Here is a 26,246-nt window from a genome sequence, read left to right on the forward strand (position 1 = left end):
ACGTTGGGTAATAAAGTATATATTGAGGAGATAAATAACATGAATGTAATAATTTTACTATAAGTAAGTACCGAGATTAACAAAGTTGAACGGCGCATAAGAACGATTTCGACCACTACAGATACGACGGTTTTACTCTAGTACCAGGAGGTAGCATGCTTTGAAATTCTAGAAGTTGTTGTTTGAGTTTTAATTTAAAAGTACTAATTGTATTTAAGTTTTTGATAGGTGGCGGTAAGTTATTCCAGCATTTTGTTGCAGAGTATTTAAAACTACCTTTGAAAACGGCAAGTTCACGAACTGTTAAGCTGTCTGTGTTACCATGGCGACACACTAATAATATTAGACTAATAACGTTCGGGAAATGGGCCCCTGCAGTTGCGAACTGCAAGCGATCATACAGGGGCCCATTTCTCGAACGGTATTAGTTTAATATTCTTAGTGTGTCGCCATGGTAACCCATACTAATTGACAGTTCATGGACTGTTATTATTTGTCTAATACCTTTCGATAAATGAGCCCCTGGAAGACTTTTAGAACTATATTCTCATTAAGAAACTCTTAGAGCCACTTACTGACCCGGGATTAACCGGTTAAACCTGTAGTTGTCATGGTTACCATTACAATTTGAGATCGGGTTAACATTTTAACCGGTTAATCCCGGGTTAGTGGGATGGTGCAAGTGGCGCTTATGGATATGATCCGTAAGCTGTCAACAGTGCCATTTCTGGTTCAAGAAGAACACTATTTAGACAGGTATCAAAACGTGCTATTTAGCCTGATGTTAAGTATCAATTTGTTAACCTTATTTTTTATTAAGACTAAAAATAAGACTACCGGTGATCAATAAATTGTACCGTTAGTACTTATAGGTGAATATTTATGTGCATAATGACCTCCTCGTCTGAAAAGGGTCCTTATGCTCCATGTGCACAAGGCACAGACACATTTTCATGAAAATTAAGCATAAGGATGATTCTCTGATGGAAAGCCACATATTAATAGATAAATACATAATTTGCTTATACTTAGTGCTTAGGATAAACAATAATTGGGTGGACGTCCAGGCCGTTTTATTTTATAACTTGTTATTATGTATATTAATATATATTTTTGTATTGCACCTGTAGGCAACCCTAATATATAAATACTAGCTTAATATCACTTACATTAATCCAGTAAAGCATGAATGTGTAGCTTTCATGCACTTACTTTAAAGAAAAGTTACTGTCAAGAAAAAAATTGTAAGACACTTTTATTGTGGACTGCATTTCACCACGTTTACATGCCTATCAAGTACTTCTCAAGACCTTTCTAATGAGCCTAAGCTCGATATGTTTGTGCTTTACTATCAAGGAGTTTTCTTGGTTACCTTACGACTGCATCATCAGATGAGGCCGCGTAGCCAACATGCAAATCGCTTACGCTCCATAGCGATCGAAACGCAACGCTGTCCGTATTAGTGTGCCAGCGATAGAGCGACAACACTTGTCGTTGTCGTAGTGATAGCGTTTGTCACCTTGGCCAGACCGCTCCATTTTGGCACAAATTTCATCTGAATCAGACACCGGGAAGTGGTTCTGATTTAAGTTGCAAGATTTAAAGCACACATATGTACCTTATACGTAGTGAAGCTAAACAAGTGTTAAAAATCTAAACATCTTTTCTTTCGAGACATTTATTTAAAAAATTTTTTTTTTTAGTGTCTATTCACGTTAATTATTTGTATGCAAATAATGTCCCCGTTCCAAAAGTCATGCCAAAACTCCGTGACAAGCCATCATTTATACAAATATCATTTTAGCGTCTGAAAATTCTTTGTTGGCTCACCTACTTCCATAATGACAGGAGTTAGCACTCTAAAGGTCAAGGAACTCTGAATAGGAAATGAAATTTGACCCAGATTTGCGTTTGCGAGTAGAATCAGAGACAAGTACATAAAGAGACTGTAGATATATAGTTGCGTACCTCTGAAATAAAATCGAGGAACGCCATCTGGTGTTATACAAAATGTTTGTGGTATTTCACGTGTAAAGGTACCTTATGGCGGTTGCCTCTTACGCTATTATTAACGACGCTTCAATACTAATATTGGGCTACGCAACGTTACACGGGTTAAAGTTATAAAAACGGTCGACATACAATTTTCAAACTGTCGGCATTCCTAAAATGATTCGAAAAAGAATTCCCGATTCGAAGAATGAGATACGATAACGATAAGTTCTGGTTTAGATAAGTTCACTTTAAATATCGTTTGTATGTCGTACAATTGACAGAAGCAACTCGATTCGGGCAACCAATGTCACTTTGACGTTACAAACATCGTAGATAGATCTTACTGGGATCACAGCGGAATCGAAATAAACGTAAATTTTTACATGTCGTTTAGTTATCGATCTTTTAAAAATATTTCCAAGATCTTAAACGTGTCTTAATAATTCTTCAAATCAGGCCATAGTATTAAAGATTTTTTTCAATCTTGCCCGTTAAAGGGCTATTCCTTATTATTCCCTGGTCTCTAGTAGAGTAGTGTTTTGCGACTCTGAAATATCGCATGTGTTTGAAACTGCAACGTATTTAAGCTGTTTTGGGTCAACAGAGCGGAACAGACTTCTATAGACTTCGCTGAATAGCTCAAAGTGGTACGCAAATAGTGAGATGCCATTTTACTCTAGTGATACATTGGCGGGAGTATTCTGGTCAAATCGATGAAAAATGCGATGAAATCTAGTCAAAGGTCCCACTTTATCGTTTACCATAAGGACTACATTTGCTTATATCTTTATACTAATAATCTGACAAAGTGTCCTTATGGCAAGCGACAAAGTGTGGCGTTTTCCTTAGAAACGACACCAATAAGAAAATAGTCATTACCTTATATTATAAGAAAATCTAAGAGAAAAGTTTTAACATGACTTTTCGATGATCAAAATTGACGTTCATTTCGATTTCGCTGTAATCCCAATAAGCCTACGATATTTCTAACGTCAAAGTGACATTGGTAGCCCGAATCGAGCTGCTTCTGTCAATAATACGACATACAAACGATATCTAAATGAGAACTCATCTAATCCAGAACTTATCGTTATCGTATCTCATTGTTCCAATCGGGCCGTTAGTAGATTTTTCTTATGTTTCCATTTTATCTTATTAGCCGCTGTGAATTTACATAGTTTTCAACATGACAAATCAAATTGTTGACAAAGTATATTGGTTGGAAATTGGATGCGTGTTAAATATGCGAATTATTTATGTAATGTTGCGATTTCCTGACAAAAGCTCATTTAGCGTGAGTCATGGAAGCCCCACAGAATAAGGATCCGCGGAGGCGTACAGCGGTCGACCTACATACCGGCGACCACAAGTTTAATGTCAATACTAAACTGATTAGAGCCAAGGCCCGGTTTACGAAGGTATAGTCATCATCGTTATCACCGACTTCAAGAAAGAAAAGACATTTATTAAGAAAAGGAGTTGAAAGAAATAGGAATAAATTTTGGAAAAAGAAATATTTTTAGTACAAGCTTTTTATCACTCACTGTACTTTACTTTCCACAGGCAACATTAACTAATCGAGACAATCACATCATCACAGAGTTCCTATGGCCACCTCTTTTCCATCGTCAGATCAGCTCGATGGTAACATAATATTTTATTGTCACCCGACTTACATATGTATGCAAATTTTCAGGTCAATGGGAAATCGAGAAGTGGGTAAAATTTAGCTTCCAAGCTTCGGCCCACACAAACATACATACATACTAACAGGGCAAGTTAAATAAAAGCTCGTAAAATATAACAACTACAATACAAAATCATGTACTAATTTATAATATTGAGGGACTTACTCATGGTACCTTTGAATTCTTTCACAGACAAACACCATTTTCCTCATGAAAGTGCCCCTGTGGCAAGTAAGAGGGTCAAAAACGATAGGGAAAACTGCCGTTTTTTTCTAATTATGGAAGTTAATGATTTAGATACATGTTACTAAGGATAAGAAGTAGAAGAGTTAAACATGCCTGTAAGCATGACAATTTGCTTATAAAGTCCATTCATCTAATGATGCCCACAGGAAATATATTGAAATTGCCCTCATAACTTGTAATAAAGAATGTCCCTATAATATAAAAAAAAACCCAAAAAAGCTCTTCACTTACCACCATTCGGCAAGCATCTGAATCATAAAGTATATTTTTGATACGACCGCATAACCAAAGGGTAGAGGTTTTTTTTAAACAGACAACTTTTATTTTTCCATATAAATAAAATAATTCAGCAAGCACAACTTTGTTTTAACTCTAAATGACGTGACGTCACAACTGTCACAAGTGCTTATGATGTACCAAATACGTTGCTGCTCCAAGAACTTTCAATAATTAATTATGGTCTGGTAGTTAAGACTACATTAAAAATATTTCAGAATCGTTTTATAGCACTAAAACCTACGTCTAGTTTACGTTTGCCGTTATATCAAAAATACATATATCGTCGTCTACACACTGCAACAATGCTTATTGAGTGAGGTGTCATGTATCTAGTAGCAAAGAAAATTTTGTAGCCACAGTAAATTTACTGCCATCTTTCGACACATGATTAAAACTTTTAGAACGCCAATTGACTTTTAAATCCTTATTCTTTCACTGATATGTGTTAAATTTGTTAAGTATCATAAAGTGGCGCCATCTAAATCATTTTTGTTTTATAAGGGGCTCCCCGAGGTTTACATCGATTTTTGACTAGTTTTGAGTCGTTACTTCTACATTTGCACTATAGATAAAATTCTAAGACAAACGGCTATTGGTTCTTTAATCTTTTATCTCCATTCTGGTCCAGATTTAAAAGGAATAAACACTTATTCTTTTTTTTTATTTTTTTAAACATTGTCTAAAAGAACACTTTTTTCGTTACTCGATTGCTGTGCAGGATTTTACATGTAGGAAATCTACACATTTGGGTTCGTCTTCGACGTCTCTAAAATTCCTTTGATTTGGTCTTGGTTGTTAAAATAACTTGGAGTATACATGCCAAGTATACAGTCGGCATCAGATACAATATCTAAAGATATATTTAAAAATATCTGAACACGTGCTTTAACGTCTTGATAATATTGGTTTTGTTCAGATATTTGTAAACATCTCGGCCGCTCCGATATATCTGATGGCGAGTGTACAAACCGGTACCAGAAATCTGAAAATTAAACACTTAGCCTAGTTAGACATTATAAGGCCTTCGGCAATACCTGTTTGTAACGTTGTACAAAAAACCCTAACGCAATGTTTCCGAAAAGCTAAGCTAAACATGACCTGAAAAATGACTCACACTTTTGTAACAATGACATTTTAGCACATAAGGTCACTTAGACTTGACACACATAAAGCATTTACTACGTTCTTATCTTGAAGATATGTATAAGAACTAAATATGTACCATGGTTTGCAAGAAATAAATACTGAATACTGAATACTGAATGGTGCGTCTGGGTTTTAGTGGCGTTCTAATTGAAAACATTCAGTTGTAAAACGTCTGAGGTATCTTTATGTCTGTAGTAGTTACGGTATTTTTTCCGATTTTTGTTATCTATTGTACTCTAAGACTGTCGGAACTGACTCATGGTATGTAGCGGATACAATTGCGGATCAAAATATACGCATGACGATAATACATTTAATGGGGTTTACCTTGTATGAGACGTTATGTCGTATTCAACTCCCAAAGTTGAATTATGTGGCCATAGGTCTCGCATGTACAGCCCGCAAAGCAAATGGCTAGGCACCCCTACAAACACATGTTAATAGTTTTGCTGACTGCGACACTCACACACTCAGTTGCGAAATTAATTTTCCGTAAGGCGTCGGTGAAAAGTAGGGGCGTAGGTAGGCGTAGTTTTAGAAAATTGAACTATTAAAAATTAATTTTAGCTCTAGGGAAAACGCGTTTTCACTAGTTAAAACTAGTTTTCATGGTGGGCACGGTGCGACGACGAGCGAAGCGATGAAGAGCGTGTTCGGTTAACTGTGTTTAAGTATTTTGTGACTTTAATTTAGAAAATAAGCTTTCATTATGTTAAGTGCATCGTATAGTAAAAAGGTAAAAAATATATTAGGTAGGTTTTTAAGTCTATACTTATATTATATCATAAGTATTATAACAGATTGATATAGCTACATAAAATGGTAATTTAAGGTGCAGTAAGTTCGTGTTCTTCTCTCGCTCTCACTGTGCATAAGCGTGAGCGAGATGGAAATGCGAGCCACGCAGATATTATGTTTTTTAATTTTAAATTTTCGTGTGATTTAAAAATGAAAAAAGTGATCGCTGAGTTCCCTCAAGCATAATATTGCTAATTTTTAGAAATTATATTCATATTTCTAGCTTTTGTGCAAAATTTATTATAATTTTTTTAAAGTGTATTTTCGACATATGTTTGCGATTTTATTCTATCGAGCGAGTCAAACACTCAAGATTTTAATCGTTGAAGTCCCTAGAGAAAGGCCTAAAGAATACTAGTTAAATTAATGGCAGCCGCATTGTGATCAAACACAGCGCTACAACATTTTTTAAATCGTTACTGCACCTTCGGAATAAATCGAAGACCAAACACGTATTCACTTGCCATTCAAAAGATTCATTCAAAGCAAGTATGCAAACAAAACAAAAACACAAACAGTCATTCGTTATCCAACATTACCGTTACTTGACCCACTGTGCGGCTAATTTTAACGACCATAATCAAAATAACTGCATCGATATTTAGGTCGCCCAGGATTTTGTCCCGTTACGCCGTTTGGCCCAGTGGGCGGTCACGAAGGTCTTAGAACGCCGTTTTTGCATAATACTGGTCATATACTTGAGGCCTTATTGTATGGCCTTAGATGATGTAAAAAATTGTTTCCGAATGCTTTGAATGACTCATTTGATTTGGTTCTTATAATATCCTTGTGATTTTGAAAGTGTATAATGATGACGTGTGCAGAGCATGTTGAATCATTTGTGACTCGTTTTCTTGTTATTTGTTTATTATTTAGAATCTCCAAAGTTACAATTATGAGTGTTTAGCATAAACGAAATAAAAAGAAATGTGTAAGTTGCTTAACATCTTAGATGATTGTTTGAATGATGGATATTTACATACTATCAGAAGTATTAGTGTATTAGCTCGGTATCAACTGAGTTGATCCAGTTAGATGGTATGAACCATACTGTTCTACCTTAGGGATAGCTAGGCGGCCCCGTAAGCCTCTAGTAAGAAATGCATATACTTGGAAAAATTCGACCAATGCCGCCGTGACCCCGGTGGCCGAGTGGCTCAGGCACCTGCCGTGGTAGCAAAGGACGCTGGTTCGATTCCAGCCTGGGTCACTGGAGGCCTTGGTCACTTTTTCTTAGTATATGACATTTTTTTCAGGATATTTATATGTACTCTGTAAAAAAAAAACTGTAAAATGAATCAATATATATTATAATTATATTATATGTGTATAGATATATGTGCGCGCAAACACACACGCACACACACACACACACACACACACACACACACACACACACACACACACACACACACACACACACACGCACACGCACACACACGCACGCACGCACGCACGCAATCGCACACGCACACGCACACGCACATCGATATTTCGACGCAGTTACATGCATCTTGTTCACGGGTAACTGAAGATAAAAGTCAAAGTTGTGTAGACCGAGTGACCGACAAAACAAAACAAGAGGTAATCAAATACAAAAATACAAAATGCAAATGCTATGAATATGTACATATGTATGTCAATGTTTAATTCTTATCAATTAATCATAATTACGGTCCATATCTCGGTCGATATATCTTGTGTACAAGTGTCATTTTTTATTTTATTTATGTTGCTCCAAAAGAGACAATCCAGCGTGTGAAACAAAACTACCTTTTTTAGTAAAAATATCAAGCTTTTTCTAAATATAACTATGTTTTTGTTTTGTATGACCTAGTAATAGGAATAAATGGACTTCGTGAAAATGACAAGTTGGTATTTCCAAAACAGTTCCAAGCTGTCATGAAATGGTTCATCGACATTTTGCGGTCGGAGAAATGTAACTTTTATGATGTCATCTGCTATCATACGGATACGAGTATTGGTGAGGTACATCATGATGTGACGTGTGATGTAATTTGACATTCCTATACTCATACTTTTAGTGGGGAAACGTGGAAAAGATGCTTCAACAGAGCATGTATTTATTTAAACTTTTTTTTAAATATCCCATATAAAAAACGAGGATCGCGGCGCTAAAAGGGCATGCCTGGGACGCTCGGTAGGGCGAAGGTCGATCGGGCGTCCTAGGTATCGCTGGGGCGATGCTGTTGAAGTGGACTTGCGCGATCGCCAAGCCTTAACTGGCAGGAGATTGCGCAGGATCGAGACAACTGGCATGTAGGTACCTCGTGTCGGACTTGTCGATGGCCAAGACTCATTTTAGGTCGCGCACCAATAAGGCGATATATCCCATATACTTATTAAATGACAATTTTATGTAACATCAACTACCCAAACTGCTCGACCGAAGGAACCAAAATGGATAGTAGACAGCTGTTTTTATATTTGAAACAATAAAACAGCTTGTTTCGTTATCTGTTCATCCATGTATAAGCATATCACGGCGAACATTGCTGATATACCGGGATCGCCAGCTATCACCAAGATAGGTCTAATCGTGCGATTTCAGAGAGCATGATATTTTGACGACCAGTTTGGCCTAGTGGATAGTGACCCTGCCTACGAAGCCGATGGTCCCGGGTTCAAATCCTGGTAAGGGCATTTATTCGTGTGATGAGCATGGATCTTTGTTCCTGAGTCATTGGTGTTTTCTATGTATTTAAGTATTTATAAATATTTATATATTATATATATCGTTGTCTAAGTACCCTCAACACAAGCCTTATTGAGCTTACTGTGGTACTTAGTCAATTTGTGTAATAATGTCCTATAATATTTATTTATTTTATTATTTATTTATTTTCTCTCGCTTTGGTTTATGAGAGTTTGTTTTCAGAGAGTTGCATATCTCCGGGACATGTTACCCAGAAATGTTCTATCATTGCCGTATTTGTACCTTCAGCCAAATATACTTAAACACTCATTTGGTACTATAGAAATAAGGATGTGTTTCGTTATATTTGCCCACTTTTGCCACCACTATCTATTTGATAATGTTTGTACCAGGTAGTACCTATTACTGTTCTCGACAGACAAATAAAACTTTCCACCAAGATGATACGCTAAATAAGGGCTGGCAAAATTGAAACGATATCGGCATAGCGGCTATGATTCCCATAGACATTCCGGTCGCTTATTACGCTTAATGACACCCCAGTAATAGCCGCAAAGAAATATATCGCCATAGGCGTAAGATCCGCCAACGCTTCCAGTAAAGTCGGTAATAGGCGATACAGACGTACTACGTGCTGAATACGACAAAGTAGAACGTTGATATAGAGATTAAGCAGGGGGATTCATCCAGTTATCACTCATTATATTTATATATTAGTCCCACTGATGGGTCCCGAGGTTCTTATAGTACAAGAGGATTTGGCCTACAGTCTCATCTCACAGGGACGAGTGTTCTAATTCCTCATCTTATTGTAGTGCAGGAACGCTGGTACTATCAGAGTTACTAAAAGGGTTAGCTGGAAGAGATCCCTTAAGGGGATCAATTCGCCTTTGTACACATTTGTTGTATTTTTTCTGTTATGTACTTGTTTTGTGCAATAGACTACTATAACTACTACTATCTAGGATCCACTTTGAACCCAAGACCTTGTGTTTAAAGCTTTGAGCTCACAACTCAGAGGGCCTAGCTAAATCTTCTTCTATAGAGGCTTCTTGTATATATTTTTTTGTATATTTTCTGCACCTACTAACTTAGTTATTAAGTCAAAATTGTTACTAGCATCCTGTGGATCATTGATCTGCAATAAATGATTTTTATTTTTTATTTTTAAGATGACAATCATTGATGAGATGTGTTTGCGGTGGCGAGGTGATGGACGATAGTTGATAGTGATCCGATTTTCCTACTGTGAATTACTTATACATTTTATAATTTTAAGTGTACAGTGCTTTGGTTTCGACACTTTCGTCTGTTATGCTGTATATTGTTTTCAAATAATTAAATTTTTTAAACGTAAAGCGAAAATGGCTCAAAGCTACGTAGACTGGTAACTCCCTGAGCTACGATATTGATATCCACTTTGATTCTCCGGGAGATTGCTTCATTTATGTGGCTTAAATCGAAAACTTAAACTTGACATTGACATTTGACGAGTTCACACTGATAAACATGTACACCCTTCAGTTCACGCACGCTCCTTTTGCAGGCTCTGCCACCTTGCGGCCTAAATCGGAAGCATAAACACATTTACACAACGGGTTCCTGTGTTACTCTCTACTGTTTATTCACATTCTCTCATCTAGCACATCTAACTCTATGACCTAAGGCCGTGTCCAGACCTCCGTTATCTGCCAAGTTCCTAGAGACCCCATATCAGGATGGTGTAACTGTAGCTTAACTCGTTAACTGCAAGTGGGTCAACCGTTATCGATACTGGCACTTCGCTTATAACTTATTATGGATATTTTCTGGCATGTGGCTCGGTTAGTGGTCGCGGATGCTGAGGTAACGGAACGTTGCCGATGTAGGTTCATAGGTTGTCTGTGACGCTAAAGGTCTTTGGAATTTACATGTACGGTTAGCAAAGCGATTAGCTTAGCACCTCTTCTATATCTGAAGTATCTGAACGAAATGAATGACCGAATGAATGGTTCGACGCTTATATCATTCACTCGTTCAATCTTTCTCTAATGTTCTAACAACTCCCACGGTTAACATCGCACTGAATATAATATTTTAATGAGAAGTGTAAATAGGTACATAGTTTTCACTGTGCATACATTGTTTTTATCAAACATAAATGCATCGAACTTTTGAGGTTTTAACAATAAATTACGACAGCCAAAAGATATTGAAAAAGGCCAGCAACGCGTAAGCAATATCCCTTGATTTGTAAGCGTTCATAGACCATAGTGCCCGCACAACTTGAAGATTCTCATGACCAGGCTATATGATGACCCACTGTTGGGCACAGATTTCCTTTCATTTTATGAGAAAGATTCATTTGACTAGCTCAATATAGATTGGAGACATACATAACTTAGAATTTCGTCGCAGAATACAAACGCTTGTAGACGCTTCATCACGAGGCCTATTGGTAAGAGCCCAGGTTGAGTTCAAATATGCAATCTATAACTCAGGAATCTGTGATAAACAATAGTTTAAGTGTTTCTATCCATTTGTTTCGTGGTAAATAAAATATTTTTCTTTAGTTATTTGTTTTACTAGGGGGCATAAGTTGTTGTTTAATCCTTCGTGCTAATAATTATAACCGAGCAAGCGAAAGATTCCGAAATAAAACGTCTCGAGCGTAGCGAGTGGTTCGAAAACGGAATCTTGGGCATTGTGAGGGTTTCAAGGCACGAGGGTTAAACAAACTTTGCGACTGAGTGAATCACAAAAAATTTCAACTCATCAAAATACTATCTGTAAATCATTACAAATTAAGTCCAAATAAATGCAATAAAATATTTATCAAAAGCGAAAGAAGAAGCGATTTAGCGAAAGAGGTATGTCAGGATCGTAGCAAGTGGAAATCCGTGGTCTCTGCCTACCCCTTCGGGAAATAGGCGTGATTATATGTATGTATGTATGTATTATTAGCGAGGAATAGAAGCCTATGGTGGAGTCTGGTCTTCAACAGAAGGACATGATGTCACCATCCTCAACATTCAGGGACCGACTGAAGAAGATTTATCATTCAAAATCTTAAAAGTCCATTCCACCAGACAAAAGAGGAAACAACTAAACATATTTCCATCTAATTACTTTGCCACTCTTGTAGATTTTGAAGGCTGAAGTATCAAGAGACTTTACCGGCTGGTGTGGTGAAATAAGTTATTTGTGCAACAAGAGAGGAAAGTTGGTTTTTCCTGCGAGTGTTGATTTTGATTTTGAGTTGAGACTCAAAAACACGAGATGTAAACTAACTTTGCTCTCGTGTCACATACTTTTCACCTCAGTAGTGGGAACATATTAAAGGTAAAAAAAAATCAACATCAAGGAAAGTGAACCACATGTACATATTTACATTCATGAATGAAAGACATCATCATTATGACGAAAGCTTCTAGAAATATTCATGTATTCAATGCCTTCACTAAATTAAAAAACTACTTTGTCTCACTCCCTGGAGTGACGAAAGTAGGCTTGTTCGAGTTGCTGAGGTGAAAATAAATAAATGCCCTCCTGCTTCGTAGGCAGGGTCACTACCGACTAGCCTTAAATGCCCTTAATTTACGGTAGGATAGGTGTATTTTAATTTTTAATGCAGTTTTATAACAGTTACGGCAGCTTACATAAGACGGGATCAGTTTGTCACCGGTAACTGTGAGGCCTTGTTAGCGACACTTTTGTGGGGCGACCGTTAACAGCGACTCTCATTACACACTAAGTGTAAGGCCTGAGTGGACGCTCGAAGCAGAGCGTGCAGCGTGGCGTCGGGCTCACAAGTGATGTGAGCAGCGTGCACTAAGGCCGCTCCTATATGTTTATATTTGTTTAACATGCACGCCGCACGCTGCAAAACCGCGGGAGTCTCAACAGCATCCTAAACTCTTTATTGTATTGGACGCGCAGGGCATTCTAAGCACGTTGGGTATATCTAACCTCTGTGGGTTATTGCAAACATAGTTGTACACGTCAAGTCTGTACTTGACGTGTACAGCGATGTTCGCAATTAGCGAATTTTTGTTTTTTTTTTTTTATAGAGGTATCTCCGCCGTCTCAGCTATTTTCTGACACTGCGAGATTGTGTAATAAATCACAGCGATAGTGGGTTATGTAGTTTTTAGTTTATAAATATATTTCTTTGTAATATGTATGCTAGTTTTAAGGTATTCTATCGGCCACTAGTTGTCTGAAATAAAGTTTTTCATTTTGTTTTTATTTCAATACCCCTGTGTAACGTCATTGCAACGCAGATGATCAGTATTACGGGACGGTGTCACGGGTTCGACGCCCGTAACGGGCCACTAACTGGGTCACAAGGTTTCGCTAATATCACATCGGACCGTTAGCATTATGATACAAGTACGTTTTGTACGTTTGTTGCACTTTGTACCAGATTTAAACGAAGGAAGTACAAAAGAACGTTAAAACGTTAAAAAATAGAACAGAGCAGGGGTCAGAAAACTAAAAAAATATACATTTATACGAAAAAAATTCCACTCTTTAAGGAACCGCGGTTACAATCACTAGGTTAGAATACTTTGGATCTAACATATGACAGATTCAGCGTAATAACCAACTTAAAAAAATAAATTAAAAAAATAAGACTATTTTTTTAGACCTGGCTGAACTAAGCCAACTTTTATAATAATATTTTAAGATATTCTAATAATATCAAACATAATATAAGCAATATAAAAATAATAATGTCTTAATATCTAAAGTTTGACTTATATAATAAATTACAATGAAATAAAAACTAAAAAAGATTCATTTACTTGACGTTGTGTAAAACTAATAATATGGAATGTAAATAACCTACCTCAACTACCCCCATGGACCGATTGTACCGAAATCAATATTCAAATATACAAACGTCAAGTTATGCAACAGATTAACCCATACATCCTTTTTGAACTTTTTGAGTTATATTTACTAAACAGTACCCCTAGTGTAAATAAATTCGATTTCGAAACGTGACGTACGCGTTTGCGTTTAGTCTCATTTTGTATTGGATTTAGAAAGAGCGCGCCAAGCGGGACGTTTTGGAAACTCAAAATCCTATACAAAATGAGACTTAACACAAACGCGTTCGTCACGTTATGATGGCGATTAAATTTACACTAGGGGTACAGATCATATCATTACGTTCATGTTCAATGCACGGGTCAGAGTTTACAGAACAACTTCTAAAAATGTTTCAAAAACAGAACTCATACAATTTCATAACTGATTTTATTTTATTATTAGATCCAAGTGGAACATCGAATGTGCCAGATAAGCTAACAGAACTTGGTCCTTGGAATCACCTTATCAGTAGGTGTTTCAGTAGAAAGTGCAGTATGCAAGAGTTCAGTTTACATTGGGTGGTAGGGAATATGTAATCTAAGAAGGTTGTTATTGAATGAGGTTGTATAACAGTCCGGGTAACACGTGTTTGAATGGAATAAACTTTTAAAGCTTCTAGATATTCCAGGGATTTTAATGTTAAAACATGCTAAAAAAGTAAATTGTCCACCGAATTTCAGTGCCACGCGATGCTGCGGCATAAGGATGACTGGGGCTTATATTTATCGTCTATGTTGTTATATATCTTATTATAACATTTTTGTACCTACGTGCTATATTTTACAAAATGCCATTTTTGGCTAACTTTGATTATTGTGATTACATTGGTTTTCGCGATTTAAGCTCGATTGCGTTCATTTTATTTAGGCTTCGTGACATTTAGTGACATTTAAGAGGAAAGGGGACGGCCGCTTCTCCATGCAAACGTAATTTCCATTTTCCTCTCTGAATATTGACATTATGGAAAATTTTGTTTAATCAGATGTATATTTACCACAGCTATGCTCCTACGTTTGAACTTTTTGATTTTTTGATTGTTGTAAAAATTAGGAGCTTAAAACAGATTTTATACAAATGTTTAATTGCTCCTAACTCTTATAATAATTAAAAATACTAAGTAAATCAAATGTAGGGGCATAGCTGTGTCTGATATACAACAGATTGTGTCAAAATATTTTCAATAATGTTAATATACAGAGAGGAAAATGAGGACTACGTTTGTATGAAAAGGAAATTTTACGCGGGTCCTCCACTTTCGTCTTAAGGCAATCTGTATGGCCAAAGAATTGTCGAGATACAGACAATTTCTAAAAATAGGTAGGTAGAAACGCAATTATTTCATATGGGGATAGTCAGTCTCACCATTTACGAACTAAACATTGAAGAAACGAACCTCTAGTTCTATAGTCAAATATGACTTAACAAATCGATGCCATTCCGTCCGCTGTCATTCACAATCACGTACCTAGTAATTCGCTCAGCAATAAAACGGTTGACTTCCATATCTGGCCCCAAGGCGTATACAGCGTTTCGGCCCATCACGCTTTATCGCCAATTTCATCTCGTACAGCATTTTAATGCAACATAAAACCTAACTGTCCAGCCAAAATAAATACCGCCATGTGAAGGTAGGTCGGCAAACGGTAAAGACAACGAACCTGCAACTGGGACATTGACCGAAAATGACCGAATGCTTCTACGAAAAAAAAAAAATCTCCAACCTCGAGTACCAGGTTGGTAGAAGTGCGTGGAGATGGTAGAAAGGCAAGTGAGAGGCAAATTTTGGGCGATGGTAGGGCGTGACGTTTTCGCCAGTCAAGCAATAAACGCTCTAACCACCTTTGACGGTCTTAGACTTGCACGACATTTTTCTCTGTATCGAAATTAGAGTTCATTTACACCGGCTCAAAACTGGGTCAAAAATTTCTGCAGCATATGACTAGGTACGCAGACAAAAAGATAGCTGGCAGTGTTTTAACATGTAGATTGATTTCGCTTCACGACGAGACGTTTTATCTACGTCGGAAGGTTATTTTCCACATTTCAAAGATAATTTGATAGGCAAGGTGGTTATTATCACAATATTCACCATTAATTGTAAGCCAAGATAAGCTCCACTTGGTCTGTGATCTAACTAAACAGTGGTCAAAGAGCACCCGCGACCCTTGGGTCTATGTTAAGATATCTTACTAGTCTTACTACAATCTATTTGGTACAAATTAGGTTCTCGTTTAACTTTAGTTCAAGTGAAAACCATCGTCATGACTTGTCGTTGCATTTCGGAAATTTTCCACGTCATAATGACACTACAGCCACAATACTGTGTTCGAGGTATTTTGATTACACCCGACCACAGGTTCAATACGTAATTAAGTATCAAAATTATTTCTCTAATTTTTGAAAATATAGCCCCAGAACATTCTAATAATAGTCATACCTAAACAAAGAGTTCATTTTGGACCAGTTGGGAGATTCTACGGTACCCAAATTATTTTTTTCTATTCGTCCAACTGTAATGGTTGAATATAAATTTCGTATACCAAGCTATAATTGCGTACTTTTCATGTATGGGCCCTCAAGTTTAAGATTAATTTCGATACGCTGTAGTCAACTATATAAAAAAATCACGTACCGCCGCGCTCCCATAGAAAAGACTAAATGGGCGCGGAAACAGGAGTCGTGTTTTCATTAATTATTTAGGTTTTATAGTATAAAAAGTATTATTTTAGATGACTCGTAGAAAAATTATTGTATACAAGAGTGATATAATCAAGCTTTTCAATCTCGTACCTTACTTAGGCAACTCAGCAAGCTTCGTTGCCTAAACACGGTACTCAACTGAAAAGCTCTCTATTATATGATGATTGTCTAAAGTAGGTACTATATTCTTGTTCAACAAATCACGTGTCAATTTTGTACCGGCAGTGATGTTTCTTTTAATATACTCTTTATTGTGATCCGGAGTAATCCCACCATACTCTAATGACTAAAGTTATATATAGCGACAGGGGAAGATGGTTTTTAGATACTAGGGCAGATTTCATATAATACATAAATGAGGTTTTATTTTTATTATGTCACATGTACTGGTAGTTGTTTCTTAACTTAGATAATAGCCTGAGTAATATGTAAACAGAATTAACAGTTATATTAAATTAGGGTGCCTTTTGCCAATAATAATTCGCCAGAACTGGTCTGTTTCTTTAAAGTAATATTAACAATTATAACTCAAAAATAATTATTCGAATGAAAGAAAATGTAAAATACATATTATAAATGCCAACTTATATGTTTACATTATTACTCAGGTTACATTTGTTTATGTATAAAAACAATAATAATGTGATATAATCAAGAGTGATATAATCAAGCTCTTCAATCTCGTACCTTACTTAGGCAACTCAGCAAGGTTCGTTGCCTAAACACGGTACTGGACTGCAAAGCTCTCTATTATATCACGATTGTATAAAATACTATTGTTGTTTAGAAATGACGCGTTTTAAAAAAAACTTAATTTTTAATTCCTCAGACCAAGACTGTCATTTAGGTTCTTCAAATGCCTTAGTAACTTTTATTTGATTTGACTCATTTGACAAGGCAAGTGACTTGAAATAAAACGTAATTGTTTGTTGATGTTTTCCTTGCGTATAAGTAAAAGCTGCACATTAGTAATTATTCCGGTATGATAAGTAGCTGGGTCAGTTTCTTGTCGATGTTATCATTGGCGTACCGTCGAGCCGCGACTACACGGTTAGATGGACGATTCTGTTGTCTCTTGACTATTACTAATTAATCATCTCTAAATGTCTCAGGATAGCACCAACTATAATGACATCGGGTACGATTCATACAAAAAATAATTATTAACAAAACAAATAAAATTTAGAAAAATCGACCTGGTTACGGATTTGAACCAGCACCTGACCTTACTCGTACAATCGCTTTATCATTCAAGTCTCAGATTCAAGTAGATAACCAAGATGACTTTTTGAAGTGAAAACTTCTTTAGCGGCGCTGTGCATTTTTTGTGATGGGGAATAAATGTTATACTCGCGACAGGTCACGTGACATTGGCGAAATTCGTAAGACGGACACGTGACCTGATCGAAAAACTGTTACAATGTCATTGAAGCCAGTAGACCTATGTTAAATATTTGTAATAGGTAGTTCTGAAGTGTTAATTTTTTTATGTCATGTTTGTGTACGATAGCGCAATAAATGAATATTGTATTTTACCACATAAATGATAGTACTTTTATACTGATAATTAAAGCAATTCGTGCAAAATTATTCCCTAACCAATCCAAAATATCAAAAATGCACAACGTTAATATTCAAGTTTTCACTTCTGCCGGCACTTCCGGAGTGCAACCCGTTGTTTCTTTTCTTGGCAACTGTTTATCAAGAAACCTATGGTGTAAAGATATTATTATCCTTACTTAATACCTTACCTTAGTCCTACCTACCTATTACCTTACCTACCTCGTACCTTAGCTTAGTCAATCAAATTTCAAATCGAATAAGTATACATAGTTATCGCAGTTTCGCAATCATCATAACAATTTTTAAACCTGACTGTTATCTAAATATTTTTTCATTTCTCATGCTTTGTAAGTGGGTAGTTGTGAAAAAGTGAGCAAAAAATGATACGTTACTGCCCTAGAACAATTTACTTTCCCTGTACGTTTTTTTCGTTTATATTACGATAAGCAATTAAAATTTGAGATTAAAATGATTTGTTGGACTATTTCCATTCCAATATTTACTCCCCTTCCATAAATCACGCTACTTTTACCTACATTGTTAATTAAAATTCAAGAAATACAATGAAAATTGATACTTCGTCATGTTTTTTTAATAGGTACACAATTATTTTACTTTCCTCGCATTCGAAATGAAAAGTAAAGAGTTTAACTCGGTGAATCATTTCAGTCTCGGACTATTGGCGCTCTCACTGCATTAAAGCGCCAAACTATCTGAACAGAAATTATTTCATCCCTTGGTTAACAATCTACTATTATGTTTGTTCTTTTTCTTGTTAATTTTTCCCACCACTTTATTACTTTTCTAGGTGTATAATAAGGTAGAGTTTATTGAGTGTACCTATTGTATGTGTGGTACATCTTGCAGTGGTCGCAAGCCCACGTATTGATGCGTTGCGGACCCACGGCGCGGAGTTTGAAGCATCCGCATGACACACAAAACTACCACACAAACACAGCATCAACTACAATAACAAACCCATAGGAAAATACACTTTAATACCTCCCACTTAGGTCGAAAATACGAGGAAAACCGGGCTGTTTTAAGTCCTTTTGCAGTTAGAGGAAACTATAGAAAAAAACAAAACCACATGCATATATATCAGCGGGGAAAAAAGTGATTACACTCATTTCATAGTGAAATGAGTTGTTATTTGTATCGTGTATCACGTGTTGAATGACAGCGTACCTCCCGATATCGATTAAATAAAATCAAAAGTATATAACTTTCGACACAAAAAGCGAAAGCACTTTGCGAAAACTAGTTATGACTAAAAATTCCTGTTTTCACCAAGCCCTTAAGGACAACTAGTGAAAACGTGATTTCACTTAGATAAATCGGAAACTAGCTTTAACAACTAGGGGAAACTCATTTTCACTAACAACCGTAACATATATTGGGTACCAACTGGTAACTGGTTGATGAATATTCAGAACCAAAACGGGTTGCGATCAAAGAGGGGTGAATCCTTTGCCCAGCAATAAGACACTCTACTAAAAGGCCCTTCTAATATAAAACATTTCATAACATTGTATGGGATCTGGTATAATTATCAATTCACATATTTATGTCTAGTAGTAATAGAGGTACGACTATGAATGCGATGCATCCAGAACATCTTATTCATTTCTCCACGATTTGCTCCATTAGATATCACAATTTTATCTCATCACAAGCGGAAATTCAATAAACGTCCACTCTGATATCGTTTTATATCTATCTTTTAAGCAAATTGGGTGAAAGGTGAACGACCGCCATTTCTCCGGTCATCGACCTCGCGATTAAGATAGCTCGTTTGGCGATTTTCGAACGTTCCAAATTTGAATTTCATTCATTTGAAAGTTCGACGGACGGTTGGGGATCGAAAATAACAGCTGTTTTGTGATTGTAATCACCTAATTATGTAAATCAATCGTCAATCTGTCTTAGATTAGATTAGATTAGATTAGATTAGATTAGATTAGATTGAGTATCTCCTAATATCCTATTTTCATGATTTGTTCAGGAAAGTTCTACGAGAGAGAAAAGTGCAAATAATAACGGGTTTTCCTTTTTTATGCTATAAAATATTTTCTACAATTCCTTGGTGCTCGATACACGATTTGTTTAATTGACTTCGATGTCCTCTTATTCCTTATTTTATAATAAAATAATTACAAGACCTGTCACCAGATCCAGAGTGACATGTGTTGTTAAGAGAAAAAAATTGTGGTCATTTTTCTATACAAATCTTCTCTACAGTTTTCTCTTTGGATGTTGGCCCTAGATGTTTTTTAAAAGAGTTCAATATGACCGTATAATAGAAGAATAGTACGTCTTGCTTTTTTTGATATTCTCAATATTAAAAGAACTAAAAGCGCTAAAAATGCATAATAAATGTGCCGTAAACAGACGCCTAACATACAAAATCATCAAAAAAAAACGAAAAAATTAAAACAGACAGATTTTGATTTTCTCATTCCGCTCTCAAAATTTCGTTTTAATTGGTTAAGTTTTGAAGAAGGAAAATGTTGAGAACGAAATCTCAATTTCTTAGATTTTTAGGCAGGATTATTCGCCTAACCTGCAGTTGTCTTTATCGCACTAATTTTAGAAGCCACCCCCGTCAGCGCGACGGAGATATTTACCAAAAATTCTGAAATCTGAGAGGCTCAGCTGGTATTTCCTCTTAAATTCCCATGACTCCACCATTTAAAAAGTTGAAGTCTTAAGGAGGAGGGGGGGGGGGGGGGGGGGGGGGGGGGGGGGGGGGGGCTAGTTGTTTACATTATACACCACTTACAGTATAACATGGTGCAAACAAAGGAGCACCGGTGCATTTCTATTGTCCAGCCCGGTTGCACGTCTAGAAAGTTCGGAAACGTAGCGAAAGTGCCTATGTCTGTTTGTCTACGCGCGACGGCGACGGCTATAAAAATAATGACAATATCCAATGTGTGCGACTTCCATTAGCGGCATTAGAAGTTTAAAATTCGGACATTGGTTTGACGCTATGACGGTCTTTACATTGTGCAACTAGGGGATAAGACCGGAGTTAGCAATATTATTACCCCGGAGTTACATACAATGTTCTTCACCACACCAACTGGTAAAGGTCCTCTTGATTGTTCGAAAACTAATGAGAAAGTTGCATTTCATCCACGTGTGGGGCAAAGTAATCAGATGCAAATTTTGAGTTGTTTCCTTATGTTAGCTGGTAGAATTGACTTCTAAATGATGATTTTAAATGATATATTTTTTATTACGTTCATTTGGATTTGATTTGGTTAGATTTTTTTGGTATTTCATAGTTAATATTATCTTCGTGTTGGTGTGGTGAAAAATGTATTTCACTCGGAGTCAAAGTTTGTTTAACCCTCGTGCCTTGAAACCCTCGCAATGCTCAAGGTTCCACTTCTCGAACCACTCGCAACGCTCGTGGTTCACTTTTGGAATCTTTTGCTTGCTAGGGTATCAATATTAGCACGAGCGATTAAACAACAACTTTGCCCCCTTGTAAAACAAATAACTATTTCTTCACACTTTCGAAGAATGAACTAATCGAAGCGAAATAATTCTTAAATACGGTGGTATATCAAACATTCGTCCGCCATATTGTAATTTCTTGACAGGTTAGGCATTAAAGGCACATACCTATTCGGTATTCGGCCGCGATTTAAAATTATGTAAAAATATTTTAAACAGCTATTTAATTAATCAAATTAAATATTTTTAAATATAAACCAAAATATTAAATATTATTAAGTATTTTAAAAATAAAAACTCATTTATGCTTTTTGGTTTGTAGTAATTAGTATCATCATTAAGGAAGTTAAGGGAGTTATAGCTTTTTTTACAATATACATAACTCGGACATAACTCCAGCAAGAACAATATAGGCCTTTGTCCTTCTGTGTGTCCGCCTGCATGAAATGAGATCTTTTTCGAGAAGTGTGATGAAAAAGATTCAATGTTCATTGAGGAAAACCTTACCTACTACAGTGGGGTGATTGCGTGAGCATCAGGCGATGACTGTTTACGTGTGGTTGCATCAGCGTATTCAGCAAACCCCGTTATCAATGCTGCAATTTATTGATAATAAGGGTTATTGGCTAAAATATCTATCGTAGAGAACCCTAACTACACCGTTGCTGCTCAATTTTGCCCAAGTTCTTCCATCAAGTATTCTACAGGATACATTTCGGGGAGTGTCCGATGGGATTACATAATCTAATCCCTCATCTCCGTTCTGCCACCGTGGGACTAGACGCGGACTTGCGTTTCAACCCTTACATCGTTATTCTGCTACTGATTCGCACTAAACGCTACGCATCCAGCTTTATCATGCGAACGGCTAAGGAGTGGAATTCACTTCCTGCAAATATATTTTCAGTTCCACTATAACTTGGATCTTTTTAAATCGAGAGTGGATAGACATCTTTTAGGTAAGCATGTTCCATCCTAGACTGTATCGGCGCTTATCATCAGGTGAGATTGTGGTCAAAAAAAAAAGTTGTCGATAAAAAAAAGTTGAATAACAAAATAATAATTTTTACAAGAAATAAATAAAGATGCGTAAACATGGTTTCAAAGTAAAAAAAATTGCGGCGTGAATGTAACCCTCCTTCTTTTCTATTTTAACCTATAATTCGAACACTTCCCTTCAAAATCCCGTGATATTTCCTACCTCTGGATCTACATACTCGTAACTTCGACACAACTTCTATTACGATTTTTTAACCCGGTTACCAAATTTTGGACGCCAATCGCGAAGTTTTACAAACTTTGACGTCACATTCTACTACACCGTAGAATTTTCTCCATCCACAGCCTGACTCATACTTTCGCACTACGCTGGTCATGTACAATTTCCTCAGGCGTGATGCTGGTACCTATTCCCATTGCTAACTTTGGCGTTGCAGGTGAATCGAACAAGGAAATACCAGTGTAACTGAGACTTTGATGTCCATAACAACTTTGAATAAGACTAAGTGCAATTTATACCAGTACTCGCGTGCGTTCGACTTAACCGCGCTCAGCAAGCGCTTGGAATAGTCATGCGCGTTAAAATGCAATAACTACGTTCGAAAATTCAATCGATTGTTAACCCAATTGCTTCAGCATAAGGTATAAATTAGAATGGGCTTATATTGCAGTTACTGTGGAATTTAGCACAGCAGAATAATCATGAATGAAAAGTTTCGAAACAGTCGCGACGTGGAGTAAACACGAGCTAATGTGTCGCAATCGGCCTACTAACACGGAGAAATGTTTTGCTAACACTGCATCAAATATTCTTTATGGTACGTAATATTGTTTTAGGTTTGCTTTTTAGACATTGGTGGCAATAAATTAGGCATTGATAACGCCTGAATCCGCGGGCGTACAGTCAGATCAAAAGTAACGGATCATATATTATACGTCAAAAGTATCTATGTAAAATTCCATATCAGCTTAACAAAAAGATATACCGGGTATTTCCTGTAACAGGAGCAATAAATTAAACTGTAGGCTGTACTCCTCAAACTGATCAACATATGTACAGCAACTTTTAAAAATAACTTATGTTTTAATTTTAATCACATATTTAAGTTACTTCTAAGACGCAATGTATTGCCAATTTTGTTATATTTAAAGCGTGACAAGCAACGTCAAACACACTTATGTCAGTGTACATTGAAAATAATATTAAATTCGTATGAAAAAGATAAAATCAAAAAATTTCATAATTTTTAAAGTTGTTAATCAAAACTTATATCGTTTTAGGAGTACAATATATGGTTTAATTATTTGCTCGTGTTACAGGACACACCCGGTAGGTATGTCTCAATGGGTGAACTACGTTTTTTATAATTATTTTTGATATATCGTCATTTTTAATAACATAATAAAAGGCATAGTCTACTATATTACCTAATAATAATAATAGAAATAGTGTCCCGGATTTAAAGTTTTAAAAAATTCCATAAAATGTCTCGTACGGGTACGTGTGGGTACGGGATAAATGTAACTGGTCTTCATCTTGGGCCTGTTTAACATTGATTAGTGTTTAGTGCGAGCTCATAATATACCATATTTGTCACTAAACGCAAGTAGCTAATAGCAAATGTATAAACTGGCAATAAACAATGATCAGTGTAATATAAACAGAGGGCACACCGCGAATCACGTTCGACGTGTTGCCTTCCTGTCACACTTACGTACGAATTTACAAGTACGACAGAAAGGCAGCACGTCGAATGTGGTTCGCGGTAGGCCCTCAGGCCCCAATGTGAAGGCCGGCCACAATGTTGACATACGCACAGGTGACGCCCCCAGCCCTATGGAAACTCTACAAAGTATGAAGGTACAGGTAAGTGAAATTATCAAATTAGTCTGTCCAGTAGGCCAATTGTACTTTTAGTTATTCGATCTGTCTGATACTAATCTGTCAGTGTCACAAGTGACATTTTTGGATGAATAAATGTTACATTTGACACCGACAGATCAGTATTATCGTTTAACTAAAACTCCAATTGGCACTTATTAAGAAAGGCCTTAACGCTAATTTACGCTTAGTATTTAAGTTTTAGTTTTGAATGTGTATCTTAATTCCTTTTGTACCTGTGTGTTCATAAATTGAAAACAAGCAAAAATATACATGTATAATAAACATGATATCTATATCATATCGCCTTAGCATGTATAATGTCTGCCCCTGTATATTTACGCATACGTGGCGACACCGTGACTCACCCATTGATGCCAATACTCGTACTACGTTGTAGTAACGTATTGCGCAAAAGACCTCGCCGTAATGACGTGAGCTTACGAGACGCCGAGTCCAGCTGATAAACTATATATTGTGATAGAATCTGTGTGTTGTGAAAGAACTTAAAATAAGAACAAATAATAAAAAAAATATTAAATTATTTTTTAACAAGCAAAAATTTTATTATTATTATTTATTTATTTATTTATAGTAAGCATCACGTGATCACCGATCACCCGTCAAAAAAATAAAGTGTCGGAAGCCTCAACCTGGGCCCGGATCGTTTTAGCGTGAGTCATTTGACCGAAGCGTTAACGAAGGTCTCCGTGGGCAAAAATGCTTTCATATATCCGGATGTTTTTTTTTTATACTACGTCGGTGGCAAACAAGCATACGGCCCGCCTAATGGTAAGCAGTATCCGTAGCTTATGTACGCCTGCAACTCTCTCTCTTAAATTATACAGGTCGCAATTTTCAACCGATTCTGCTGAAATTTTGTAAGCAGGTTCGATGATTAAATAGATTTGTCGATTCTTTTTTTGGATTTTTTCCAAAATGGCGGATCTAAAAATTTATTAAGTTTTAAATTATGCTCTCGAGGTGTAACGGTAACGCCGCGCAGCCAGTGGCATGTGGTCCATGCTGCAGGACGAGGTGTACATCGTATCATTGGACTTTTATCTCGCTTAGCACATGATCCGGATTCGCACGTCGCTCCGATGTTTGAGCGAGACAACGCTATGCGCATAATATAGCGACATCCCACGAGATCCCCATCGGATCGAGTAGGCGCTTATGTCAAAAATCCGGGCAGAACGCGCCACCTCCGATATCATAGTCGCACTTCTTGCCGCTATTAGGTTACCAATGTTTTGGTATGCCAATTATGCCAAAATAATTACATAGCATAACGTTTTAATGCATTTTCTTCGTAGCCTCACAGTTCAAAGAAACACAGTACTGGTTTTTTAATAGTCCAAAAACTAGATCAATTTCCTGCGATTAACGGTTCGGATTAAAATAATTAACGTAACTGTACTAATTGTAATTAAATCATTAAACCCGATCCATTATTTGACAATTAGCTGCATTCAAACGGTGCACCAAATGGCATATTAGCTACTTTCGTGGACACCTTTTACATTAGAGATGCATGGGCAAATTAACCGATTTAAATTGAAATTATTTATTGTCAGACCACAGAGTTCCTCTTATAACTCCATTTTAACCGTGTTTTTATACAGGAAAGTAATTAAACCGTTTGCATAAAAGAAAGACGCGGCGGAAGACCTCAAACGCCGCAAATACGCTACCCTCGGCAGTTACATTTTTGAGACGTTTGGAGTCGAAACGCTAGGCGAGGGCCAAGTGCGCGTCGGGTTTACAAGGACCTAGCGACACGCCTTATAGATACCACAGGTGACCAGAGGGCTGGCCAATATTTTGCTCAAAAGGTTTGCATTATTGCCATCTAACGTGGCAATGCGGCCAGCCTCATCGGCAGTGACTTGGGGGACGTTTTTTATAGACCTTTACTTTTAGTATATTTGTAGTTATTATTGTTATT

At 36.6% G+C, this 26,246-nt stretch overlaps 1 long non-coding RNA gene across 1 annotated transcript in view; it reads right to left on the reverse strand.

Annotated features, from left to right (window-relative positions):
- The window catches only part of LOC133529489 (uncharacterized), a 159,630-nt gene that overhangs the window by 78,627 nt on the left and 54,757 nt on the right, over positions 1-26,246 (reverse strand). The gene's annotated exons all lie outside the window — the stretch shown is intronic.

The sequence above is a fragment of the Cydia pomonella genome, chromosome 21, assembly GCF_033807575.1.
Source record: "Cydia pomonella isolate Wapato2018A chromosome 21, ilCydPomo1, whole genome shotgun sequence".
In the NCBI taxonomy this organism is placed as follows: Eukaryota; Metazoa; Arthropoda; class Insecta; order Lepidoptera; family Tortricidae; genus Cydia; species Cydia pomonella.